This window comes from Micrasema longulum, unplaced genomic scaffold (assembly GCF_059751315.1).
Source record: "Micrasema longulum isolate JH-2025_06_02 unplaced genomic scaffold, ASM5975131v1 h1tg000180l, whole genome shotgun sequence".
Taxonomy (NCBI): Eukaryota; Metazoa; Arthropoda; class Insecta; order Trichoptera; family Brachycentridae; genus Micrasema; species Micrasema longulum.
Genome location: NW_028277385.1, coordinates 785892 through 811038, shown reverse-complemented (window position 1 = coordinate 811038; position 25147 = coordinate 785892).

Below are 25147 nucleotides of genomic sequence, written 5' to 3'. Positions count from 1 at the left end.
GTATGTATGTGTATGCGTATTGGTGTATGTATGTGTATGTATATATATGTGTGTTTATAAATATATGTGTATATATGTGTATGTGTGTATGTATATGTATCAAATTGTGTATACAAATAAGTTTATATTTTATTTGTCTGTGCTCTCTATTAATTTGTTAACTATTATAATATATTAAAATGTAATTGCCTAGCTTGGAACGGGGTATGTACTCTTGTTAACTGGACAAAGTGAACGTAAAATTGTATTTTGATAAAAAGTTTAAATAAATAAATAAAAAATATTTATATGGTTCATTTTTAATGAAACCATTTATTCATACATTTTAAAGAAAGTTATCCGTACAATTTAATGATTTAATTTTTACCGCGTCTAAGATAACATTTTTCACATCCAATATCTAATAGTACTGAACTTCATCATTGCAGTGCCCTTTATACCACTGGGTGCGGAAAAGGGAATGATGATGACGTATGTCGGAGTCTCCGCCTTGTCAGTAGAAACGAACGGAAGTTTAAAATGTATGCTAGGCTCCAATTTCCTTGCAAAATATACGACGCTTATGCGAGCCGAGCCGATGTTTGCCGAATGTCAATAATACTACGGTGGTGTATATTATCTAGTAATTGCAAACATAGGTTTCAAGTTACATTTGGCTTGAACACGGCTCACAATAAAGAAAAGGGTAAATGCTAAATATGGCTAGCCGTTTCCTAATGTTACATGATATTATTCAATACTTGTGGGTACTATGCAAAATGGTATCTGCTTAGAAAATTCGCTTTCGCCTTTATGAAAATGGTTACGACATATTTTAATCAGCTTAAAAAGGTCAGAGTGCAAAGAAACATAGTTAGCTTATTGATTCACGTATACTTATCGGGAAAGGCATTCGTATTAAGATATTGAAAGACAGTTGGTGCAGAAAATTTCTAATGCATACTCGTAGTAAATATTTTACTTGTTTTCACTTAGTTTTGTAATAAACGAGGCCAGTTAAATAATAGTTGCTACAAAGTGTGATTCACGGAACCGCAACAACGTAAATTACATACTGCATGCCAGTCTCTTTACCCCTTTTTCTCTTCATAGTATAGTGTAGATATTTGGTCTAAAAAAAGTACATATACATCAAGGTTTTTTTTATAATGAAAATATTATAATAAACCTACATTATGTTCACATACCATTGATATTATCAAACTGAACGGTTTGGATAGGTATGAAAAAAATGCCATATGAATATGTATGTTAACTTTATATGTACCTATAAAAAGTTTTTAAATAAATAAGTAAATAATTTTTCAAATTTTATAGAATACTTGATGATATACTTGTTATTTTTTTTTCAGCTGCCCTTAACATGTTTTTATACTTTTAAACTACTTTAAATTACTTTTAGAATTGCTTCTAAAAATAATATATTGGTTTTCCTTACTATAATGAATCATTATTTTTGAAGTGTTTTTTAAATTACCTATAATTTTTTTTTTTATTAATATCCCTACAGAGATGAGGTAGAATTTTTTCAAATTCAGGATTATGGATATTCGAGCGTTTACAGGGCTTATGACCTATCATTGGCTGGGTTAAGTGGCCACTTTACGTTTTACAACATTCCCCATTCCGCTTATTAGCGAATATCGACACAGGTAACATTTTGATTTTTGTATATATCTTATTAAATGAGAAACCATTCACTAGCGTGTTGGAGCGCCATCTATGTATTGATATTGAAGTTAAGTATTTTTAATTAGCATATTACTTTATTTTATGTATTTAAGACTCTTCCGAGTTAAATTAAGTACTAGTAATCGCCTGCAGATGATTCTGCAATTTATTTATACTTATATTTAAAAAATATATATATACCTACTCCCCCTCGGGAGAAATCCAGATTTGTATATGTATAAAAATACACATACCAAAAAATAATGTTACCTATAATTTATTGTCTTTTATTTTTTATTAAGTTTCTCCTCGTAGTTTTTTATTGAATCCCTTAAAATATGTATGTTTTTATTTATGTTTTTCCTTTTTGAAAACGATTTTTTTTGCGATTATGTTTTTTTTTATTCTTATTTATTTGAATTCTTACATTTCAATTCCTTTTATATTGTTTTATTATTTCCATTTATGTGAATACAAACAACAAACTTTTACAATAACTTTTTTACTTTTATTTTAATTTTTAAACTACTTTTATTTATGTTTTTTTTTCCTTCTTTTTTGCACTTGAGAAAATAAAACTAGTTAATTTATAACCTTAGATCATAGAATATAGATTTGATGATAATATAATATGAAAACGTAACTGGTCCATCAAAGTTAAGTCTAACTGTTAAGTCTAACTGATATAATACCTCAAGGGCGCTTTTCAAAGTGTTCATATAAAGGAATCAATTAAATTTTCCCTATTTTTAATTTATTATTTAAGCAAAACAATTCCCCAACTTAATTCCCATTTTCGAAAAGTGAGTATTTAGAACTCGTTGAAAATGACTCTCAAAATGAAATATTTTGGTAAATTATTAAAATTTAAATTTTTGGAAATATTTCGTTAGGATCGTAAAACCACGACGGATATGCAAAAAATGCGACATTGAGTTTCTTTTATTTTTGATTTTGAAAAAGTTATGTAAAGCCTTTTTTTCCAGGTTTCAAAATATATCTGCATATACATAACTAACCTAAGTATCGAATGGTATACTTTTGTACTTCTCAAGTTGTGACATAAAGTGTCAAAAAAATCATTAACCGCTCTCACGCAAAGTTGAAGAAAATCACATGCGTCGTTGCTCTACGATCCCGACGATTTGTATGTAACCACTTACCATCAATTTCGTCAGGACAATAATTGTACTAATATGCAAATACGCCATAAATTTGAAGTAACGAGGAGGTTTTTCTTACCCGATTACAAAAAAATGTTTTCGTAATAATCTTCTTACCTAAAATACGGACGTCAGCTTGCTCTTGAATCTTTAACACTTTCATCAAATTTACGCACGGAAATCCTAAATCTATTATTCCACTTTGCATATAATCTAGGATAGGGTCCTGACCTCTATTCATTCTACGAAGGAGAGAAAGGTTCTCGCGTGTAATGTGGGTAGCGATATAAAAGGTGAACCAGGAGTATAAAACCAGGGGTCCCGTTTGAAATCCCTGTGGAGTGCCCGATGCCCTGAATTATGCAACATTTTGAAATATGCACAAAGCTTAGAGTTCAAAAGCTGGGCGTGGACAGCGAAAAGCTTTTTACCCTGACGCGAAACGCTGACGTTAATGAAGGAAGTTTTAACTTTTGTTAACTTTAATTCTAATTTCTTTACAAACAACAAAAACAAAAGAAAATATGTACTCTTGGACCTGACATAACTGTACACATATAAACTTACAGTAGATAATATACGTCTGATTTAGTATACTCTAATCATAAAACAGACTTACAGGTTATTAAGAACAGCATCTGGTATGACAAACTATAAGTCAGTTCTAAAATACAGATACAATTAAGATACGCTTATTCAAAAAATTCAAACCATTGATTTTGTCAAAGAGTTTTAATAATAATGGTAAACTGTATACCTTTATGAAAGTACTGTTTAATTTGAGTAACTTTTTTTAAATAGAGATATCTAATTATTAAATAAATTTTTCTATTCCTATGATTTATTCAAATATTTCAATTTTTGGGGACATTTTCAACGAGTTGTAAAAACTCACTATCAGAAAATGGGAATCATAGTGAGGTAGAGTACGGGTTGAACCTCGGACCTCTGATCCGTAAGTCCGCGACACTAGCCAAGAAACCACAACCCGCTTAGGAGTAATATTTCATAGAAAACAACGTAAATATGAATGTTTTTGATTCAGATAATCTAATAAGAGGTATGAGAAAACAAAAAAAATATACAAATTCAAATAATATTTTAATCGGTCTAATGTTTCACGTTGTTATTTTTCGTCTAACGTGGAATTCTATTTATTGACTATTTTATTAATCCATTATATTTTATTTAAATTCAGAGAAATATTGTCTTTTTGCCTCATACCATCTTTTTCTTCAAATTTATACATAAAAGTAATCATAATATAGACATTTGAAAAATAAAAGGATTGATATTTTTTTAAATCACAAGTATGAAACACTCCAACATACCCCTCAGAACAGTTGTTCCAATACATGAAGGTGCTGGATATGAGACAACTGTACTAAAAAAAGCACTTACACACTTCTGGTCAAACAATAAGAAAAACAGAAAAATGTACGTAAGAAGTTTTCCCAGAGCACGAATAGTCACACCTAAAACCCGTTCGACTTTTACACAGAGACATGTCGCCGACTTTATCGCACCGAGATTATTTAATATTTTGGAAGAGCGTATTAAGCTCTCAAGGACAAAAAACTATTGTCAAAAGAGTAGTTAAGGACCCTACTTTCCTTAGTGAGAGGGATTTGAATGGGAAACTCCTTGATGATTTTTCGAATTTTTGAGTTTGCTGTTACCGTATTAATGTGCCATGCATTTTTTTTTTAATTATCATTTTGTTTCTGACACTATGTAATATTAATTTGTAATGATATACTAGTATGTCCGTGTCAACTAATTACTCGTCTCAACTCAACACCGGACTTTTAGTCCCATGGAGTTTGGAGTTGGGGTCCCAAAATGTGTAATAAACTACTTATAAGTAAATAAATCAATGTATTTGATGATAAAAGAAAATCGCTTCTAATAAGTCATATACTTTGTAATTGGGTCATTGGTGTGCATAAATTATAATCGTTTTATTGATAAAGATGAATTAAGCAATACATCCATGATTTCCCATTAATACATTCAGGGATTATAGTTCACAGACTAAATATCATAACCAAGATTTAATCAACGAGCGTATGCTCGGCTATTGAAATAAAGAGCATCATTGTACATACAAAGTATAAATGAATATGCATACCTATTACGCATAAAAAGTTGACAGATTTAGAAACAAATACAATATTTTTCAACAATATCATAATCAAAAAAACAAATGAATTTGTATTTTATTACCTTTTTTTTGTTTTTTAAAAAAAAAAATATTTGCGTTCTTATGATTTACCCAAATATTTAATTTTGAGGGCCATTTTCAACGAGTTGTAAATAACTCACTATTAGAAAATGGAATCGAGTTGGGGTAGAGTGGGATTTGAACTACTACGGACCTTTGGTCCGTGAGTCCGAGACACTAGCCACAAGACCACAACCCTCAGTAATTATAATATTTTATTTTATTATTTAATTACGTATTTCTTCTTAAAAATCATAAGAGACTAATATTGTTTTAAATTGTAACCGGTGCACGTTGGTTTAAGCTTCTAATAACATGTATCGTTTTAGCATTTTGGTTTTGAATTTGTGTATAGCGGGATTTACATTTTAGTGTAATTAGTGTCCTGACGAAGAAACAAGTGCGTCTTGAAGCCGGTAGACATAGAAAATTCAGTAAGTGGTTATATGTAAATATTGACTTACATTATTTAAATTTTTTACCACAAAATTAATGATGAGATATTGATAATAAAGATAAATGGTTATTTGCTTATTTACGGAATACATAGTAAATTTATGTTCCCTTTCTTAGAAAATAATTTAAGCAGGTTTTTTACTTAACTTTGAAACGATAATTTTATTTTGGAATAATAGAATTAATTGATTCAGCTTTACAAATAATTAATTAGTCCACAACCAATATAGCTGACATTTATGTCTCATCATACGCTTATGTATAATTTGTAAGGCTCCTTTGAAATTAATAAGTTTACTTATTACTTTTGTATACAATGTATAATTACGAAGGTAACTTACAACTAACAAAACAATTTTGTTTGTATGTTACGGAGATTAAAGAGACATCAACTTTTATAAATTATGAAGTTGGATATTAGTAGATACGTCATTTATTATTTATTATAAAACATTTATAATATATCAATTATCAGGGGCCCGTATTGAAGTGGAAAGTTAACATTTATTTTCAATTTTATCTACAAAGTAAAATTATATTTTCCGTATAAAAAATAGAATATGGTTAGCAAATAGGTAACCGACAAGGATATTTTAAATTTTCATTCAAATATACACATTTTCGTTCGTAAATTTTTATTTTACTTTATAAACAGTCGAAGATATGTCTGTTACCTTCCGATTATAATTGTCCTCAAAGGCCTGCATTACAATGAAAAAATAACACAGGTATCTTCTATGAAATTAATTATTTATAAATTTTAATCGATAAATTAATGTTTGCTCATTTGTTAATTTTAGTATTTTACCCCTTCCCGACTTTTCGTGAATACCTGTTTTGAGACATACCCGTCTTTTTGTCAGGACACTCAGTACACCAACATGCAAATGCTAAAATACACTTTCACGTATTGAAACAGGTTGACATGAAATTGAAATTTTTGACCACAAAGTTAATGCTTTGAAAAAAAATAATATTTGTTTATTTTATTTATTAAAAGAAAACAACAGCCATTTTTAAAAAAATATATAATATTTAGAATTAAACCAAAATTATAGGCCAATTGAAGTTTTTTTATATATGAGATAAATAAATGCATTTTTTTTTTATAAAGCATATCTGTGAAAGTCCACTTCGTATAATTCAACTGCTAAAATAAATTAATTTGGCAATAATAATGAAAAACAACATAATAACATGATTTTTTTATTTTTTTGTCGACTCTGTCCTTTCTTTAGCGGATGTACACGGAGTGATCCCAGATTAGCTTTCCTGCCTTCTACTTTCAATCAAGAGAAAATAAATATTATATGATATAATTAGAAAGTATGTAAAAAAATAAATCAATAAAAAGTATAAACATATTGACATATCGTACCTTTAGGACGAAAACGACTCAACTCAAAAATCTACTTTTTGGAAAATTACAAAAGAAAAATGTAAATGGTGACACCTTCGTATTCTTTCGTGGATTGATTCGTATTTATTGAAGTAAGCACCAAATTTTGAAATCGTATTAAAATTCAGTTAAAACAAGATATTTTTTACAAAAGCACTCTGATAAATAAGATAATGACGTAATATTTATTAGGTCAGGTCAGGTCACAAAACACATGATTTTATTTATTCACGAAATGACATATACGTAAATAAGTCCCTGAGATTATCCATAATTTAAATAAAAAAATGACATTTACTTGAGTGAGTCACTAAGCTTATCGGTAAGTCGGAGCGAAAGTATTAATAAGAAAGGTATACCAGAAAATGTAAATGAATTTTTGCTCCTATAATAAATAGACAGTTCACATTTTCAATTTGAATCCAGGATAGTGCGTGTTTTTAAAAAAAAGGAAAATTTTGATTTAAAAAATTACAGTTCACATGCCATTTGTATCGGAATAAAATCGACTCCACTAGCTTCCAGTGACTATATGTTTGTCTGCGTTGCGTTTTTTACACAGCAGTGTAAACACAACACTAATTGCGTCACTTCCGTACTGACACGGAAACTCAATTCTCTGAGTAATAAAGATACCGATATAACGGTTTTGTTCTATTCAGACCCGAATTTTGCATTTTTTTTAATGCAGAAAGATGGATAATGTTCATTGAAGTTGTTTTATGATCTTAACTCATTTAAAGTTTTTTTTGACTTAAGTCGTTTTCATCTTCAAGGTTTTTTTTCTTACGAGTAGCCGGGAAAGTCTTCTCGAATTTATAGATAACTTAAGATAATTATGTAATAAACACGGCCATATTTCACCGTTCCTGGACCCGTATTACAATAGGAACCCAACAGTTTATCTTCAATTGTATCTATCTGTGTGAAAAATAGAATGTACGTATTTTTTTTCTAAACATGTTTTGTAACAGGTGACCAACTTAAAATTTTCACACAAATATATACATTTTCGTACGAAGGTTTCGATTTTACTTTATAGACAGTCGAATATAAATCTATTGTAACTGTAATTGTTGATTTGTTAATTTTTATTGTAATCGGGGCCCTGGGGCTAGAACCTGAGATATAAGACTGATTACTTCACATTTCATGTAGTTCAAAATATCCAGATATTGTTATTAGTGTTTTAATACATTGCCCGACGCAGCACTTTATGCGGATATTGAAATAGTGATGATGGATTTATAAGTAATTTAAATTGAATATTTCATTATTGAACATTGAAAAAAGGAAAATTAGTTGGTGAGTAAAAAAGCCTTAGTATAATTTAACAGATTTAATTATAATGAAAACCATTGGTATAAAACAGAGTTCTATTACAAAATCATTTATCATTTACAACCAATATTTTTTTAAACATAAAGGATCTCCTTTCGTCCCTTTTTTATACCGATTTGGTTAGTTTAAAACTTCCTCGGAATCATCTGTTTGGTATAATGACTCTAACCTTCACGTTCATCGTGTTTAATTTTACCCCAGCAACAATATTATTTTTAATATTTTTTTGAAATTTTTTTTTGTAAAAAAAACTTTTCCTTGAATATTTTTGAAATATGACTGAATATTTTTTTTTCATTAAATGCTTAAACCTTCAGGTGCCACTAGCGAGATAACTCACGGATGGTAAAGTATAATATGAAAATTATCATTGAATGTCTAAACCATGTTATGCCATCAATTTAACGATTCCACTTATCTACAAAGATAAAATAAAAGGTATTTTGTACTTTGAAAAAATGTGGTTAGAATACATATTTTTGGGTAGTAAGTAGTTTAATTTGTATTAAAAAATAAACGTGATAAATGTAACAATGTTTGAGTATGTCAAAATGCTTAAACCAGCCAATGACAGGTCATAAGAGCCCTGTAAAAGCCTAGATTTCCATATTCCCTTCTCAAAAGTGTTTTTCCTCTATGTTGAAATAAATTTACATAGTGATAAATGCATTTTATTTATTTACTTAAAAAGAGTTTATTGTACATTATTTGAGACTTAAGTCCATTAATTAAATAAAAAGTAAAATAAAACATGAAATCGCAGAATCATCCTGAGTCGCAAAGACGCACGAAAATATATTAAGTGTGTCACAAAAAGTGCATTGTTATTGACTTCTAAAGTATAGTTTATTTTTAAAAAGATTTAAGTAAAAAAGTACCCACCTATTAGGACAAATGTAATTTATTATAATGAATGTGCTTACATACTAGCTTTTGATGAAAGAAATAAATATTGAATGACTAAATTGACAAACTGGGAAAAACATAAAGTTAACATCATCTGAAATTAAAATAATCGTTTTTCTTATGAGTTTCTACTATCTACTAATATTTAAAACAATATAATTTTATTCAAATATTTATAATCATTCAGTAAAGGCATTATATTTTGTTCTTTGAAAACCTTTTCAGTAGAGTATCTATTTTGAATGAAATATTTCATTCGAAATCTTTTTAATAGGCTTTTAGTTAGGTTTTTGGATTAAAGCATGTATTTATTTGACCGTTAAGAAAACACACCATTGAATTTTAATCGCATCTGCAGCGCTAAAGCATTCAGCAATTTCGGGTGAAGTAGCCGATTAGCTTAAAAAATCTCCGGGCCGGAGGGTATTAAAAATTCAGAGGGTCGTAATGACCTCAGCCGGTCCCGACTCCCGACCAAAACATCTTCCCGCGTATGGGGTTAGACCGTCATACGTGTGTTCAAATTGCCCTCAGTGGCGTATCTTTATGGTGTTTGGATGGAGGAGATAACGAAATTATCGTCATAGAGGACCGCGGCTGGGAGCTCGAGGTAACAATTTATGGGATCCATTTTACGCCACGTCATTCGAGTATTTTTTACACCTATCCCGACGCCTACCTGTGCACCCTTACTCTTTCGTTCGGAGAACCTCATTTTTATTTCTTGGCAAATAAGACAGTTCCTCTGTTAAAGTTTCTGACAGCTTAAGGCCAGTCCCAATTGAATTCACCCGTTCGTTCAGTCAAATTCAAACCGTCTACACACACCTTCGTGAGGAAATATTACGACGAGGGTTGGAAATCGTGTTAAGGCAATTTTCTCCCGAGTTTTCGCCAGACCTATCTACAGGTATACAGAAATAAGCACTATCGTTTAATCAAAAATTATCTGACTCTTAAATTTATTTGAGACACGTGCTGCCTTCGGAGATGAATTAGATCGAAATCGAATAAAAGATTGACAAAATACTTATGAATACACGAATACGAATATTATATCATACGCGCACATACCTACAACCAGAATTTATACAAACATTATCTGTTTATCAAAAAATGAAATATGTTTTGTTTTTTATCTCCTTAATAATATTTTTCGAGTAATGTATTTCAACCGTGTAAAAAAGTTGTTTCATACAATTTATATTACCTATGTCGCCTCCAAATAGCAAAATCAGCAACTCAACTGAGTAGCTAGGCTGTTTATTAAATGCGGACATTTAACTGAATGGCTAGACCATTCGTTGAATGAACGTTTAACGAAAGAGTTGAACGTCGCTTAGCTTCTTTGATTTTAATACAACAAAAACTATTGTTTTATGTTGTAATTTATTTTGTTATATTGAAGTTAGGTTAGGTTGGGTTAAGTTTAATTATTAAAAAAAGTTTTTTACTTAACTTAATTCAAGAACGAATTTTCAATTTGATAAGTTAAATGACAACATGTATTTTTATAATTATTAAACTTAACCTAATTCATGTTAACCTTATTCGGCAGTTTTGGCTCGGCCGTTTCCAAACGGCTAGTTTTCGACAAGCCAACACGTTGAACGTTGTGTTATTTTGATTCATTCAACGAACGGCCCAGCCATTTAGTTGAATGTCGGTATTTAATGTACAGCCTAGCATTCATGTCTTGAAAAATAGTTTTTAAAATAAAATGGTCTTAGACAGTATCAACGATAAGATATGGTTTAATAATGTTTTACTAGCTGTTAATTAATGTTTGTATTTAACCACTTACATACTTTTCTATGTCTTCCGGTTTCAAGACGTCCCCGTCTCTTTGTCAGGAAACTAATTAAACCAACATGCAAAACCCACTATAAACATTCATCATAGTTGTTGCGAAAAAATATAAAACCAACACGACATGCATTTAATAAGCACATGCACTGATTTAGACAAACATGAACTGATTAGATTGTGAACATATTGTATGTTGTTTGAGAAATAGTTTTTAAAAAAAGAGGAGGCGATGAAGGGAGGGGCGTGAGATTAATAAGTTTTGGGTATAGTGGATTTTGCATGTTGGTTTGATTAGTGTCCTGACAAAGAGACGGTTACGTCTCGAAACTGGTAGACATAAAAAAGTCGGTAAGTGGTTATTTACAAATAATTAATAAAATTTTTGACCACAAAGTAAATGCTTTAAATATTAATAATATTTATTTATAAGTCTTAAAAACTAGTACATAGGTATTTCTAGTTGCTAAAGTGCTGTCATCTTACATGGTCTAGTGGTTAAGACGCTTGTTTCACGCATGTGGACTACTGCAATTGGACCTCTTCTTCTATAATGATTAAAATAAGTTAATATAGTATTAATACAAAAGTAACACCTGATCGCTTAAAAAATGTTTTTAAAACGTCTTATAAACACTCCGTTACTCTATTTATCTGACATAACTGATCATTTTTTTTGTTTGTTTTTATTCTCATATAGGTGCATGATTTGTGAAAAAAAAAAATTTACATAGATACCTACAACAATAAATATTGTATTCCTACGAGTCAACTTATCACCATTCAATTGAAAATACTTATTTTTCCAATTACTCAACAATTTTAAAAAAAAAGTATTTCTCTCATAACCACGAAAACTTTTTTCATTTTTGAATGTATCAACTGACGAACTGCAAATAAGCACTTCAGTAGGACTAAAGCATACCTTCTCGTATCTAAGAAAAATTCCCAAATAAATTTAAATAAAAATAAAATGAACTCAAGATATATACTTATGTATTTCTAGATTATATGTAACACTCCAAGCAAAAGTAAGTACGAAAAAAAAAACAATCCAATTGTTTTCCATATTATTCATTCTTAGACATAAATGACATTCACATTGAAATTTTAAATGAATTAAATCTCAGGACTAAATTAAATTCCTTTAGTAAGCACCCTTGAGGTATTTTTTTTTTACAATAACTACATTATATGTTATTCGCCAGAATTATAATAATTAATTATGTTTTGAATAGTTATGTGGGATGACGAAAAATCTGTTTTAAGTTCCTGTTATTTCTAGCTTAGTAATGGTATTGGGTTCATGTTTGTGTGTAGAAAAACATGTTATCCGGTGAACAGCTGATTTTTTTGGCTTTCTGAGGCAGGTATAATATGTAGTACCTAGCGTGAAAGGAAAGGCATTCTGACATCCTACACACATAAATACTGTACAAAAAATGGTAGATACATGTTTTACTACTTGGAATTCCAATATAGAAAACACCTACTTGAGTTGACACAGCCACATAATAAAAAATAACAAACATAAAATAACTGAATTAAAATTCAAGGATTCATTTAAAAGGCCCCTTTGATTCGGTGGTTTATTGCCGTGAGATTCTAATGATGGGTCTAGTAGAAGAACGCATTTTTAATAAATTATTAACCTTAAATACACGGCTGGAATTATTACCAGACCAATACTATGACAGTGATGGTTTATGTGTTTTGTTTACATTCGAATTATTTCTTATCACCGTCCCTTTTCATCTTCATACATTATTTGAATAAAACAATATTTATTTGTCGGTTTTGATGTCCTAAGGCAAACAAAACGTAGGTACTATTTAGAAACGTATGGTTAAGTTGTGGAATGTAAAATTAAGAACCAACTTAAAAATTCCCACAAGGCGAATACTAAAAAAATTCTCAGAAAAATCTGAATTAAAAACAAACTTTTATTTCAAAACTGAAACATAATTCTTTCATCAATCGTCATATAAATAATGTCACAAATGGAGGTCTATCGGAGTTATAACGCAATTAAAAGATCACACCTATTTGAATAGATATCGGACTTTCAGACCACCGATTAGTAGACTGTAAAATTAATTCAATCAACAAATCAGCAAAATTTAGATTATAATTATTTCGAGATTATAATATCTTTGATTGGTTCGGATATTGACCGCGCTGCGCAAACAACGTCGATTAATTGGTAAAATTGTACAATGAGGTACGACCTAACCTGATAAACTTGCACTACTTACTACGAATAATTTTGAAAAGGGAAATCTGATACATGTCAAGTGTTTAGTATGAAACAGCATTTATCGATATTATTCCTAGCCGATTACCTTTCTTTGCAATCCTTCAACTGATCCATCCTTATGGTACCTACCTTACATCGAGATAGAAGAAATAAAAAAATAGAACATTTGGATTTGGGACGAAACAAACAACTTTTTGACATTACATAAAACATTGCATAAAAATATTTGGAATCTTCACGCGTCGTTATAAAAGTTATCATAAATCGTTACATAATACATGGTGACTTTCATCATCCAGCGCCCGAAATTGAAGAACATCGTATCAAAGGTAGGTCCATTTCCGCGTTCCTTTCCTTTTTTTAAATATTTCCAACCTTTTTTGGAATTGAATGAAATTAGTTTTTTTGTAACACTCCGCTTTTCATTTATAACATGACTTGGCCGAAATTGTCGACGTAAAAAGAAAGAGTTAAGAAACACGTCAATCTCAGAATGATCAATATGGTTAAAAATATAAACCCCTTATAAGACATTTATTACATAATCTAAATCAAGTTTCTTGTGTACAGAAACAACTAAATAATAAAAATGAACAGGGGAGGTCTCCGAAACAACGCTGGCGAAGTCTTCAGAATATTTGTGGTGCCTGAATAACAGACATCCTATGCCGGCGCTACTGCTGCTGTTTTGCTGGCTGTTTTGCAGTATTTTTCTCTTGGTCGAAAAAATCCGCGGAAAACCCAATAATTTATTTGAAACCTCAAAACGATTTGATAAATTTGAACTGATGTCTACGTATGAGGTCAAAAGGATTGTTGCGGCATTACCCAACAAACAATGCGCATAGCATTCAATGCATGAACGTATTAACAAAACATTCTAAAATAATAAATGATATATATATTGTATAGCTTTATAATAAATTTTCGCTCTTTCATGACATTGGTTGTGGTGAGTCAGAAAACTTGATACATGCCACGGATTGGAGATTCTTACAGGATGTCGAAAATAAAATATTAAAATAAAGAATAATTTTAAAAAAAATAGTATAAAGATGGCAACCATGAAGTTTCGCATTATAAATAAATTGTCTATGTTTTATGAATGTATGTATGTGTATGCGCATAGGTGTATGTACGAGTGTGTGTATGTACGTGTGTATATATGTGTATATATATATATATGTGTACGTGTGTATGTATATGTATCAAAATGTGTAAACGAGTAAGTTTATATTTTATTAGTCTGTGCTCTCTGTTAGTTTGTGAACTATTATTATATATATTAGAATGTAATTGCCTAGCTTGGAACGGGGTATATACCCTTGTTAACTGGGCAAAGTGAACGCAAAATATTTTTTTTGAGAAAAGGTGTAAATAAAAAAATAAATTAACTAGTAGGTAGTCATGGTATTGTTTATTTTTGCAAAAAATGTCTGCCTTAAAACAGGTTGTACCTAGTTAGACAGACTAGACATTATCCAGAAAAATCTATTATATAAGTATCTATGTAGTAGATAAACAAATTGTAATTTTTGTTGATAAACCATTATTATTATTATTGATTCAATTTTAAACAGAGTTATTTCATTTAAACTTTTTTGTTTTTTTAGTTGAAAAATATGGAGTTGCTTTTCACGAGTAGGTACGCTTTTTTCCCTATTTTTTTGCATTGAATTTACTATGTAAATAGAAAACTATAATTGGCCTGTGATTTTGGTTTATTTGTTAATACATATTTAACTTTTTTTTTTTTCTTTTAATAAATAAAATAAAAATAAAATAAATACTTTCATGGAAAACAACATTTCTCCAAAACCCATAAAGAAAGCTAATATATCACTTTAAAAAATCACAACAATAGTCGGATTCATGAAATCTGGCGGTTGATAACCGTTACTAATAACAGTCCTTCCCAGAACTAAGTAGAAATTTAATCGGTTATTTGAGAAACCCCATATGTCATGTTTTTGGCGGGTGTAATGTTTACTTTTCGATGCACTTCATTTCGTTAAGAAACCAATGTTTTATAAAAAAATAAGGGTTAATAGAAAAAAATACGGTCAATTAGTTGAATAAAAACATATTCAAAATTCTGACTAGCTTTCTAATAGGTTTCTCAAATGACCGATTAAATCATGCAATTTGATCATATTCTTTAGGCTTAAAAGGACAATTAATCGTTTGATTTTCTCAGAACCAAACGACTCTGGTTGTGGTTTCTGCTGTAGACGTAGATTGATCTTATTTTCGCCCTATTTTCTAATCTTCCTATCAGTTTGAAAAACATTAAAAGGACTGTGAGTTTCAGATGAAATAACTAACAGACGTCTAGTGATGAAATCAGTTACATCTACGGCAGTAGGAAAGTCATTAAACCTGTACGCAACCAGAAAGCCAAATTAGGTGAGCGCGCACTGCGGTCACAAGCCCTATGAGATGCTTTCCCAGCAGAAGTCCAAAATTGTGAGAGTGAAGTGATGTTCCGGAAAAAAAAATAAAACCAAAGGGTATGTAGTCACTTCACTAATAATAACAATAATAATAATAATAAAAAACTTATGTAGCGCGATTTTCGTAATATAATACCTCAAGGGCGCTTTACAAAGTGACTATATAAAGATAAAAATTTAATTTTAACTTTTTAATTTAAGAAAAATAATGTACTTTTTCATATTACTTTTCCACCACATGATAAGAATTTATTCAAATGATTTAGAGAACAAGTGGGTTTTGAGTTTCTTCCGAAATATCACTTCACTCTCACAGTTTCGGATTTCTGCCGGGAGAGCATTCCATGCCGTAGGGCCTGCGACCGCAAATGCACGTTCGCCGAATTTAGTGCGCTGTTCGCGTATAGGTATAATAACTTTTCCTTTCGACGTAGATGTAGCTGATCTAAGCGTAAGACGTCTGTCAGCTAGTTCATCTGGAATGCAGAGTTCCCTTAGATATTCTGGAGCAGAGTTGTGCAGTGACTTATACATAAGCCAACAGAGTTTGTATTCCACCCTCTGTGGAAAACGTAGCCAGCGCAATTCCCGAAGTAGTGGAGTGATATGACTGAATTTAGAGATTCATTATAAGTCTCGCTGCGGCATTTAGTACAGCCTGTAGGCGAGTCATTTTATTCATTGGTAGACCTGCGTAGATACCACTAGCCTATAGGTAAGTAATTTAGATGAATCTACGTACAGTATTCAATTAACAAATCCAAAATATACAGCTGATAATAAAAAATATATTTATGATATTTAAACCGTTCACAAGAGTACATAAATACTATATTAAATAAAACAATATGGAAATACAAAAATTAACACTTCGTGCGAATGTTTTTAATTTCAACAAACTGGTTATTTTATTTTCAACACAAGGCTTACAATTCTTGAATTCAAATGTTTATTGGACTCAGTCACGATTTGCATACAAATAAGTATTATTTTATAATCCATTTTTTTGCTGTGACGCAGTTCTGGTCAAGTACTTTTAATGATGATTAAAATGTCTTTAAAAGCTGTATTTTTGGAATTATGAAGGCTCTTACAATTAATATATATAATATATAATTAAACTAGGTTACAATATGAGATCCCAGTAGAATGCTCGTACGAGGTTTTCCTGTAATTTGAATTATTTAATACCAAAAACATGTACGACTTTTGCTCAGAGAAATTTCTCTTTTGTGGCCCCAAGAGTGCTCAATGTCCTGGATGAACATATTCCTAAACGAAAGCCATTTTAAGGGGAAGTGTACTCGGATTTTAAAGAAAAGACACCATTGCAGGAGACTGGTGCGAGATATTGTATATGTATAATACTATTAAGCGTGTTGTCCAGGTGTTTATTGATATATATATTCATGTCATATTTTTTGTTTTTGGGACCGTTTAATAATATGCATGCTTAGGGATACGTCATCATTTTTGGAATATACGTATTTATATAAATAAATAAATAAAATACATATTCTTGTTCGTGGTGCATTAAATTATTTCAATTTTATTAGTTATTGTTTGTTTTTAACAAATATTTCTGTTGGTAAGTGTATTCTTTCTCTCACTTAATTTTTCAAAATTCATCATGCCTAGTTTTTATCAACAATGAACTGAATATGTCATTTTATGCCTATTTGGAGGCACGTCATAAGATTATAATATATGTATCATAAATCTTAAAAAAATAATTCAAAACAACTATTTTTTTAAGGCAGAAAACATTGTCTTATTCCAAAACGCGTTTGAACGCACCCCATTTCTCAATAATATAATATAAGCATGTCCATTGGGAGATTAGATATTTTGTTTACTTTTGTTCTTTATTTGTTAAATTAATTCCATGATTTTTTCTCTTAAAAATCTAATTCGAAAAAATTACCATAATACGGTATTTTGACAAGTCGGAAATAACATTAAAAATAATAAATTATGTAAAGAGCGATTTTTTACGAAACTTAAATATAAAACTGTCAAAGCATTCGAAACAAATTTTTATTTATAATTTTCTATTTAAAAATGAGCACATACAAAACTGCCCGCAGTTGGCATCACGTCATTTTGACGTCACGCGTGATGACCTTCGACTACGCTTCTAATACACATTGTGTACGAGTTTAGCGCCAAAACGTCATAGGTGCCGTTTGTCCCACAGGACACGTAACGTCTTGTTTTCGGGTAATTCAAAATATGCAGGTTTTACATGTTTGTAAAAGATTTATCCAACGTCTCACGAAAAAAAAAAAAGTAATACCGTTTACCATCGTAATTTTTGCTTATTTGAAAATGAAAATAATAAAAAAACGTGAAATCGCCCTTTCCATCTTGTCCCTTCTAAACATTTTTAAATTGCATAATTTGCATGAAATATGTACATAAGTCATTTTGTCCATGATATATCTGTATATACATAAAAAATAGAGTTACGCGTTGTTCGTTAAAGATACATTTCAATTGAAAATATATCATACGTCATGTTAAAACAAAGCAAAACGAAACAAAATGAACTTTGGAAATAGGTGACTCATTTACTTAATTTTTTAATATTTGGTTTTTCTTCAAGCATAAACAATAAATAATCACCCTTAAAAATGAACCCCTAACCATAGAGGCGGCTTGTAACAAGCCGTCTTCTACATATTCACCTGATATACGAGTAGATGCTCTATTAATGGGAAATACGTTCTCCCAAATCTATAATTGTGTCCCTTAAATATAATTAATTAATGAATTATTAATTACAGTTTGAGTAGGTATGAGTGGTGGCAAAAGTTGGTTTGCAACCAGTAGGCTTTGAGTAAGTCTGCTGCTTTTGGATGCGCTGCCGGTGACTGGCCAAGTGTCACCTGGGGGCGTTCTGGTGCTCCAGAGAGTAGTAACTAACGTTTCCTATCACTGTCGACATAAGGGGGTTTGAAATGGGTGAAGGATTTATTTATTTATTTTATTTATACTTCCCTTTGTCCCTACCTTGTAGATGATGGGGGGTGGTTTTAGAGCGACAGTGAAAGGGTAATTGAACGTTGTAAATGTAATTATTTGTTCGCGCTTTTCCTAACTGAATTTGGTTAGTAAAGGATGAAATATAATCAATTCGTAATGAAAGAAAAAATTGCTTGCTTGTATGAGTGAATCCGAAGGAAGACAGGTAGTCTTTGCAATGGATTCGGGTATGTGGTGGATGCTTTCAATGAATATCCCTAAAATATAATAAATGTTAGTTACTGTCTCGTTACAATAGATCTTCAACAATCGCAGTGACGTCAGAAGCTTGCATAGCACTTACTCCCACCGTTAAGGAAAGCTACTGTTTGTCTGTTGTATCTTGGTGTCTTTTTTATGTTAGCATTATAAAGCCATTATTAAATAACATTTCAATTACGTAATTTATTTCATAGGCGTATGTAAAATTTAATTAAGTTCTAAGGAGAAGAAGTTTTGTGATTCGACAAACAATATATTACGTACATATAAAATCTGTGTGAGTAATTCCGATAATATAGTAGCCATAAAGGTAATTGTGACCTTGTTTTGGTATATTTTACTAATTAACCGTTCAATTGTTTAAGATCGTGAGATACGTGGCGCGATATTTTCTTGTTTTTACCATTTTCAAATTAAAATTAATGTGTTGGTATCACGAACCAGGAACTTAGAGGGTGTCCCTCGCTGGGACACAGTTTTTCCCAGAACATTTGGGCTAAACGAATTGGGGACACAAATAGTGATGCTCTTAACTGGTTTGTCGATAAAAGAAAATTAATAATCAGCTATGAGAATATTCACTTGAAGGGAACATTTGAGTTCTATAAATTTACCGAATAAAGTTGAATTTGTAAAAACCATTTTCTGCTAGTCATTAACCGCGTTAGAAAAATATGAAGCAATTTGTGGTAAAGCGACGTTCGAGTTTCAAACCTCTTAATCCAGAGTTACCACACAACCACAGGACCACAAAAGTGATGGTAATAATGCTTTTACAAATAAATGAAAACATTTCATGCAGATACATATAAAAGCTTTAATTAGGTTTTGTAATTAGGTTTTTTTAGTAATTTGCAATTACACATTAACTTTCGCATGTCGCGTCATCAGAACCGTGTAGAAAAACGCAAATAAAATAACGTGTTTCCTGCCAGCGTCTTTTTTGTTATATAGATCATAAGTATATGTTGTTTTATGGGATGATACAAAAACTATAATCAGAAATAAAAATCATAATAATAATAAATAAATAGAAGTTGAAATTACAAGACATATTTTTTTTTATCAAAAACAACATGATATATTAAATAAAAAAGACGTATGTGTCGTAAATAAGTAGTGTTGTGGATTTCAGATCAAGAGGTCCGAAGTTTGAATCCCACTCAACCACAACTTGTTTCTCATTTTTTTATAGGTTTTTTTACGACAAAAATTCAAATTTGTAGGGAAATCTTCAGGACAAAAAAAACCCTTTCTTTTAAAAAATCATTTTAAAATCAGGAAACAGTGAACAAGATACTAAAAAAAGTTTATCCACGTATGTAAAATCTACCCATTTACTTTTTTCCTATAATAAAATGAATTACAACAAATTTTGTTGAGGTCCAAAAGGTTAAAAAAAATTGACGCTCAATAACGTAAAATGCCTGTGAAAAAAAGCAGTTCTGCTTTGCGGTACTCTAAAATACATGCTAGTTGCGCATGTTTGAATTATTTTTTTGGGAACCTATGGAACTAAAAATATTTTTTTTAATAATATCTCCTGCTTAACTTTTAACTTTTAATTTTGACTTTTAATTTTATCTTTCTATTTTAACTTTTTAATGTTAATTCTAAATTTTTACTTTTAACTTTCAATTTACAATTTTAATTTTAATTTCCACTTTTACTTTTAATTTTAACTTTTAATTTCAACTCTTATTTTTTACTTATTCATGTGTATATCTACTACCTGCATCTAATTAATTATTGTTGGTTGGGAATTTTTACTTAGAAATATAACAAATGTTTATGGAAGCAGAGAGAGGGGAGGAAAGTGGGGCTGGAGATATACAATGTCTTCTCCCTGTTATGTACTTTTTATCTCATATTCATATTTTTACTTTTTTAGAATTAAATTATTTTTCCCCTCTCCTGCATTCATAATAAATAAATGTGAAATCTGTAATTGGTCTTTCTTTTTTTTGTTGTTATTTTGTATCTTGCATTTATACAAATACTGTATGATTTCCTTAATAAATAATTAAATAAATAATAGAATCGAAAACTTAGTGTGAGAATATTATTTTATCGATCGGGCGTTTTTTCTAATGTTGATTTTTTTTTTTTACAATTGTTATGTAACCGTTTCTTAACGACCATGATTACGGATATGGTCCAACAATTCAATTATAAACGTGATCGAATTATTCGATTGACGTTACCGGTTATGCGCATCACTACCCTAAACTACAAAACTACCCAATAAATATTATTTTATGATAACGGTCAACGTTGGCCAACGGTCGGAGCGTGATAATAGGTCTAGGGACCCAAAACACAAACAAAACTTAACTCCGAACAATCAAAGTATAACCACGGGGTAAAAAAAATTATATGTTTTACATACACTATTATGAGTTTTTAACTCTTCTGTGATATTTTGACATAGTTCCATGCCAATGCGTATAAAAAAATACTCATTTTCTGTGTGCATGCGGACAAAAAATACAGTTCTGTGTGAAAGAGATTCAGAACCCCGTACTAGTGTGTTTGACTTCGATGACTGCTCTCAGATAAAAATCATGAACAAGGAAACTGAATGGAGATAAGTCCGCCTCGCTGTGCGTTCACCTACCATTCTTGACGTCCAGGAGTGGTATTCTGAATCTTTTCTATCCCCCAGAGAGTGATTAATTTGGGGATTTTTATTTTTTGCATTCACCTAAACTTTGTTTCATTTATGGCCATACTGATGATTGAACGTCAAATAAATACGGACACGTGAAACCGTATGTAAAAACTTCTATTTAGAACATATTGCGACCTTAAACATAACCCAAAACAGTTAATTAAGTTGAATTGACCAAACCGTTTTTTCGGTTAATTAAACAGTTTAATATATCATTTGACCTTTAATCATCAGTGTGGCGATTAAATAAAGCAAAGTGTCGCCACATTAAAATAATAAAAAATCCCAAATTACCCACTCCCTAGGGGGTTAAGAAAATTCAGAATACCACCCCCGGGCTGGTATTACGAACGCAACTAAAGCGCGGTATAGCGCGTTCTTACATACTGTAAGGAATGTAGGTATAGTGTTGGTGACAACAATATATCTACAGTCGTCTGCGTACCCACACAGCTTGGCAAGTCATTCTAGATTTGTCTCTCCTAGTAAACAGTCGCTCTCTTACCACAGTATTATAAGCAATTAGAATAAACCACAGTTAACTACAATAAGTCTTATTAATGATCATCACATACCACCATAGGGTATAACAACTGGCGACGAGAATAATTTCGTATTGGAAATCGTGAGAAGACCGTATTAATCATTTTCAAGGATTATTGGAGAAGAGGGTCGGCTGAAGTATTGTCGCTTGCGAGGCAAACGATAAGGTCTCGAAGATTTTTTTAAAAAGATTTTTGAGGGGACCAAGAGACTATCATCAAGAATCACCGGAGAAGAATCGGCGGGATTCATCACCGGGAGAGGCCAGAATTCCAACATCTGAAACTAGGGGGCCTTGAAAAGGATTGTCGGAGCAATCCATCGCGTCTGCGTCGTGGAGACCAGAAGGCGCGGGACATCCGGGTTAGCGGCAGGCAGAAGCGGCCAGGCAGTGGACGTTGCTGACGGAAGCTAACAGAACCGGAGGGCAGTAGGAAGCAGCCAGACGACAGGAGGATACCCGAGAACAAAGCGAGGAAGCTGGGAATCTTTAAAGCTAAGTAATTCTCATTTCCTATAGACTGTGGCATTGTTCAGTAGTAAGTTGTACTTACTAGCGATCGCGGGTATGGAATCGTCACGGATTCAACCCTTTGAACACCGATCGGATAACTGGGAAGAATTCAACGTGAATCTGTTGCAATTCTTTGTTATTAATGATGATTGCGATGCCAGTAAAAAGCGCGCGGTTCTATTGAATCTCTTAAGTTCAGAAACTTTTTCATTATTAAAAGATTTATGTGTACCTAAAGAAATAACAGAGGTTAGTTTTGAAATTTCAGTCACATTGTTCGATGAACATTGTGGTAAGATCTATTCAATTTTTGAAGAGAGAGCAAAATTTTAGCAAAATATTGTCAAACACTATGTATACGCCGATGATACTGCTTTAGTTGTGTCTCACAAGGATCTCAAAACTGCAGAGAAATTATTGCAAGAAGACTTTTTAAACCTGCAAAAAGTGTCCCATGACGCAGGTTTAGTAATTCTCAAAGAAAACAAAACTTATGCAAATAAAATCACCAAACTACAAAACTCACACAACACCGTCAATTTTATCACATTACTATACATGTATCCATAGTGATATTTTGCTACCGTGCATGTGTGAAAATATTGAGCAGTATGTTTATTTAGGCTTAACAATAGATTGTAATTTTAAATGGGATGTACATATTAGAAAATTGTGTAAGCGGTTAAGTGCAATAAGTAATAAAATGTGTATAAAAAAAAAAATGTTTCTTCCTAGTACTTGACGAATTATTTATTTATCTCTCTCTGAATCAATTATACGGTACGCTATAACTTCCTGGGGGTATCAAGTGAAACTAATATTAATTTTATTCAAACTTAGAAAAATTATATGATCAAATTGCTACTACATAAAGATGTATTTCGCCACAGACACAATATTTCAATTTCATTGATGTATAAATCTGTATATAAATGATCAGTTAGGGCTCTACTTTGGTACAACTTAATTTTTCAGCATGCGTCGCACTCCGAGTATAAACACAAGTCGGTACATGATTACAACACCAAGTTTACTAGTATGGAAGGGCTAGCTGTTTCTAGATATTGCAATGAATATGGCAAAAGGACACTGCAATACAGTATAACTAAAATATTTAACATGTTACCAAACAATATTAAAAATATTGAGTTAAATACAGGAGTAAGACGTTTGCTCAAATTATGGTTAACTGAAAAAAGTTTTTTTGTATTAGTGATAGTTTTTAATTTTTGATAAAGTAATATGTAATGTTTTTCACGTAAAATTAAAATTAATGTAGGTTAAGTGGGAATAATCGACGAGTTGCATGCAACTCAGCAGGACTTTAATTAAAGAATATTTAGTAAATATCTTTGAAAATTAAATTTAAAAAAAAAAAATAAATATGAGACGTCGGAAATTAAACTAGGGACCTTGGGTATGGCAACGCACCTACTTATACCTCAAGGTGAACTAATTTCCACACGATTTTGTTTTTAAGATTTTCGCTATAAAGAAGCATAGTCAAAACACTCGTCATGGGTTTGGTTTATTTTCACTCACATAACTGTAATATTAATTTATTTATTTATTTATTATATATACGGCCTAAGGCAATTACAACAGTTACATGAAGAAACATAAATTCAAGAAACTGAACAAAAATAACAGAAAACTATTTAGCAAAGACAAACAAGGGCAAAACAATAATTGAATACAATATATTTAAAAAAACGAAAGACCTAAAACGTTGAGCTAAACCATGCCAATCCAACTTCATCCCACACTGTTCAGTCGCAAAGAGATCTACGAAAAGCCGGAAGATCTATCCCAAAAAATTCCAAGTCGTGTGATGAATTGACTAATCTACACATTCTGGACATTGGGGCATAAAAACCAAAGCTGCTCTTAGAAGATTTTATAAATAGCAGATTTTGACTTCTGATGACACAATTGGTAACATGAAAAGAAATTGATTGCAACAGAGATGGGACATTACTTAAAGCATTAAGTATTTTGAAATTTTGGAAATTTTTATTTTGTATATTTTTTTTTATTTTTAATCATACTCAAATGATAATTCTACGCCAAAATGTTTACCCTTCATGGGTACTGTGGCTGCAAAACGTAACTTCTAGCTGCCATTGATATTTACCATAATTGGAAACGAGGAACTAGAATCACAACTGACCACAAAGCTGCAAGACCTTCAAAGATATTAATTGTGCAGAGCCCTTGTAGTGATTTTCTCAAAAATATGGTTAATTATACAGTACACAATTAGTTAGTAGTATTTAATACAGATAAATAGTGTAATTAGATCTGTACCGCAAAGGATAAACCGCGGGAGTTACATTAAATTAAATGTTCAGGAAACATGTTTTTTTTACTGTGGTATTTTCACAGCATCGTAACTTTGAACCAAATGAGGTCATTTCAAAATATAAAAAAACTTAAAAATAAAAGCACAAATTACGTGTTTATTTATTTAATTTTTAATTGGTTAATGTAGTAACAT